Source organism: Martes martes, assembly GCF_963455335.1.
Source record: "Martes martes genome assembly, chromosome: X".
Taxonomy (NCBI): Eukaryota; Metazoa; Chordata; class Mammalia; order Carnivora; family Mustelidae; genus Martes; species Martes martes.
The window spans coordinates 16456264-16460883 of record NC_137897.1 but is presented as its reverse complement, the minus strand read 5'-3'; the positions used below and the strand labels follow the sequence as shown (position 1 = coordinate 16460883).

Genomic DNA, 4620 nt, shown 5'->3' with positions numbered 1-4620 from the left:
CCTTGCCCGGACTTGATGTTTAAATAATTTTTTCCAGCTGCGTTGCAATATTGTTGACATATAAGGACTTGATATGTTCAGCTCTTTAATTTTAGTCACCTTTAGTGTTCTTTGAGGGGCACAAGCAGAGATTAGAAGTCCTTTTTAACTATTTTTGTTGTTAAACTCTGTTTCAGTATGAAGAATTCTTTTTTATTTATTTCTTATTTTTATTTATTAATTTAATTTAATTTTTTTTATTTAGAGAGAGGGAGAGACCAGCAGGGGTGGGGAGGCACAGAGGAAGAGGGAGAGGAAGAGAATCCTAAGCAGTCTCCATACCCAGCATGGAGCCTGATGTGGGACTGGATCCCACGACCCTGAGATCATGACTTGAGCTAAAATTAAGAGTTGGAAAAAAAAAAAAAGAGTAAGAGTTGGACACTCAACCAACTGAGCCACCCAGTCACTCCATGCTTGAGTGTAAAGAATTCTATGTGTAGACAGATACATGAAGCCTTGAAAATTATCTGGGTCACGGGAGACCTGAGGTTTTGGGTTTGTGCAGATCCAGTTGAGCTGTTGAAGTAAGCATATATTTGAGAAGAACTGATGAAGATCATTGTGGTCTTGAAGGTGAAATTTTATTCTGTAAAGATAGAAGATAGAAGAATGGCTCTTAAAAGACAGATGGCTCAGTAAAGACTGGCTAAGAGGAGGTAATGTCAGAAGAGGGGATAATGCATCTTTCTGTCAGGCCAGTTGTTAAACTTGAATGTGCATCAGAGCCCCCTGGAAAGCTCATTAAACCACAGCTCACCACTCCCACCCCCCAGAGTTTCTGAGTAATCAGGTGTGGGGTGGCAGAGGGGGTAGAGAATCTGCATTAAAAAAAAAGATTTTATTTATTCATGAGAGAGAGAGAGAAAGAACACAAGAAGGAGGAGAGGCAGAGGGAAAGGGAGAAGCAGACTCCCTACTGAGCTGGGAGCCCAACATGGGGTTCAGTCCCAGAACCTGGAAATCATGACCCAAGCCGAAGGCAGACACCCAACCATCTGAGCCACCCAGGTGCCCCAATAATCTGTATTTCTAATCAGTTTCCAGGTGATGCCCATACTGCTGGTCCCAAGAGCACACTGTGCTGTGCGAGCCACTGAGGTCCCTGATTGTGATGTCCCAGTGAGAGGCAGTAGAGGTGACAGCTTGTTGGATTTAGGATATATTTGGAGGGGTCTAGCCAATGAAACTTTATATTAAACATTGTGATCCTAGGTTGTTCTTTAAGTAGGTTTCCTCTTTGTGTGTTTCTGCTTTTTAGTTTGTTTGTTTCAAAATTTTTAAAATTTTGAGCCTCAGATGGCTTTATTTGGAAAAAGACACTTGAATTGGCTTTTGGTTGGGGCCATGGGCAAGAGGGGGTACCCAAGGCAGTAGATGCCTCCAAGGGTAGGCTGAGGGCTGAGGCTGAGCCTCAGGTATGTTTCTTGTTCCTGATGCAACCTTGCATAGCTCCTTCCCCCAAAGGCTCTATGGAAGCCTCAGGAGCAGAGAGGCTGGAAGGGATCACAGTGGCTGTTCACTGGGACTGCACAGCAGGTACTGTGCACACCAGCTTCACAACCATGGTCTTGGAGAAGCTGACTTGGCTGAAGGAACTGGAAGCTGGACTGGAAGGAGCTTAGGCTATAGCTGAGGCCAGGGCTCATGAGGCCACTGTAGGCTGAGCCCACATGAGTAGTCACCTTCTGCATCCCAGACTCCAGCTGGCTCTCCTTGCCCTCCAGCAGCTTGCAGTAGGTGGTGATCTCGATGTTCAGGACCAGCTTGACATTCACGAATTCCTCTTACTCATGCAACTGCCATGCCATGTCCTGCCTGACTCACTGCAGGGTGGCCTCCAGCTTGGCCAGCTCGGCATTGGCATCCTTAAGAGCCAGCTCCCCACACTGCTCTGCATCAGTGGTGGTGGTCTCTGGGGAAGCCCTCTGGCCTTTGAGGCCCTCCGTCTCAGCCTGGAGTTAGCTGATATTGTTGTTCATCTCGGAAATCTCCATCTTCGTGCGACAGCAGCCATCCCCGTGCTTTCCAGTCAATATCCACAGCTCCTTGTACTTGATCTAGTACACGGTGTCAGCCTCAGCCTGGCTGTGGTTGGTGATGTCTTTGTACTGGACCTTGATCTTGGCAATGATGCTGTCCAGATCCACGGAGCAGCTGTTGTCTACGGTCAGGACCACGAACGTGTCTGAGATCTGGGTCTGTATCCCACTGACCTCGTCATACAGCTGCCTTAAGAAGCTGATCTTGTTGGTCAGTCCTTTGAGGTGAGACTGCAGCTCTACCTTGTTCATGTAAGTTTCATCCACATCCTGCTTGATTAGGACACATTTATACTCCATGTCTGCATGCTCTTTGATCTCCTCCTCCTACTTATTTTTGAATCCTCCACCAGTCCCTGCATGTTGCCACGTTCCACTTCCAGCTTCAGCTTCTCCTGGCCCAGGGTGTCTAGCTGCCACCAAAGGTTGTTGTTATAGCTCTCAAACATGTGGTCGTTGTTGCTCCAAGCTGTTCACTGCTGCTGCATGAGGCTCCACTTGGTCTCTAGAATTTTGTTCTGCTGCTCCAGGTGCCATACCTTGTTGAGGAAGGAGGCAAACTTGTCAAGGGTTTCCAACTGCTCCTTCTCCTGGGGTGTACAGCCTAGATGCTGGGGTCCACCTCCAGCTTAAGGGGGCTCAGCAGGCACTGAGCTAGCAGTGAGGCTCCTCATACCCTCGGCCACACGGTGGCTCCAGACCATCCTCACGCCAGTGCCCAGCCCACCTGGGACAAGGCTGAAGAGCTGATGTGGGTGCCAGGTGCACTTGTGTACTCGTGACTGTTGAAGGCTCCGGGGGCTGCAAGTGGACACCTTGTAGGACTTCTGGGTCACCCTGATGGACATGGTGGAGGCTAGAGTGGAGGTGAGTAGGCTGAACCTGAGAGAGGTTCGAGAAGGACACAAGAAGCTGCTTCTATGTGGGGGCTTTTTAATTTTTTAAATGTAAGAGCCAGTGTAGTTTCCTTTTTTTTATATTTTATTTTGAGGTTTTGTTTATTTATTTATTTGTCAGAAACACAGAGAGAGAGAGCACGAGCAGGGAGAGCAGCAGGCAGAGGGAGAAACAGACTCCCCACTGAATAGGGAGCCCAATGTGGGGCTCGATCCCAGAACCCTGAGATCATGACCTGAACCGAAGGCAGACGCTCAACTGACTGAGCCACCCCAGCACGCCTCAGTGCAGTTTTCTTAAACATACAAGCTCTAGGTTCAAATCAAAACTCTACCACCTATCAGTTGTGCAGTCTCATACATTACTTCATTTCTCATTTGTAAAATGTGGATAATATGAGCAGGGAGTTCTTGCAAGGAATTAATGAGAGACCTCCTGTAAAACTTATCATGGGGGTGCCCGGCTGGCTCAGTCAGAAGATCATGGGACTCTTGATCTCATTGTTGTGAGTTTTAGCCCAACATTGGGTGTACAGATTACTTAAAAATCTTTTTTTTTAAAGATTTTATTTATTTGAGAGAGAGAGAGAGAGAGAGAGCGCACAAGTAGGGAGTACTTGTGTGTGTGTAGGTGTGGGGTTGGGGGAGGGGCAGAGGGAGAAGAAGAAGGAGAAGCAGACTCCCTGCTGAGCAGAGAGCCTGATGCAGGGTTCATCCCAGACCCTGAGATCATAACCTGAGCTGAAGGCAGCCACTTAACCTACTGAGCCACACAGGTACCCCCAAAATAAAATCTTAAAAAAAAACTTACGGTATATGGAATATGGATTTTTTCCTGGTTCAAAATGGGGCAAGGAGACACTGCTTAGATACTATAATGAGGATTGTCAAAACAACAGAAGAAAATTCTCCATTTCTTCCCGTTAAAAAATTTAATTTTTTTTTTTTTTCTTAAATTTTTATTTGACAGAGAGAAGGATCACAAGTAGGCAGAGAGGCAGGCAGAGAGAGAGGGGGAAGCAGGCTCCCCACTGAGCAGAGAGCCCGATGCGGGGCTCGATCCCAGGACCCTGGAATCATGACCTGAGCCGAAGGCAGAGGCTTTAACCCACTGAGCCACCCAGGTGCCCCCAAAAATTTAATTTTTTTAAGTAATCTCTACACCCAACATGGGGCTTGAATCCACAACCCTGAGATCAAGAGTCATATGTTCCACTGATGGACCCAGCCAGGTACCCCTCCATTTATTTTCCAATATTTTTTGATAACTAAGAAATCTGCAGAAAGCTAATTTTTAAAATTTCAATTTTTATCACTTTCACACAAAGCATATATTGTGTCAACAATAATTCTGATTGTCAACAATAATTTCTGACTTGAAAAATTTAGCTTGTATCTTCTGGACAAATTCTGTACAGCATTATGTACAGTATTCACAATGGACATTTTTGCCACTTGGATTCAATGGGTGTTGGTGAGAACTGCAAACTGGGTATCTGTACTTGGCACTTGGAAATTTTCATTTACTTATTCAGTTATCTTATCAGTGGCACAATTAAAAATTGCTGAATTATTATCCATTCAGCTACAAAATTGCCAAAGGTCAAAACCTCTGATACCGGTTTTTGGCATACTGACAGGCC

At 46.0% G+C, this 4620-nt stretch overlaps 1 pseudogene across 1 annotated transcript; it reads right to left on the bottom strand.

Annotated features, from left to right (window-relative positions):
• Nucleotides 1-1520: 1520 nt before the first annotated feature.
• LOC308337003 (keratin, type II cytoskeletal 8-like) lies at nucleotides 1521-2929 on the bottom strand (annotated as a pseudogene). Its single transcript has one exon. The product of its transcript is annotated as a keratin, type II cytoskeletal 8-like (transcript).
• Between the last annotated feature and the right edge of the window lie 1691 nt (nucleotides 2930-4620).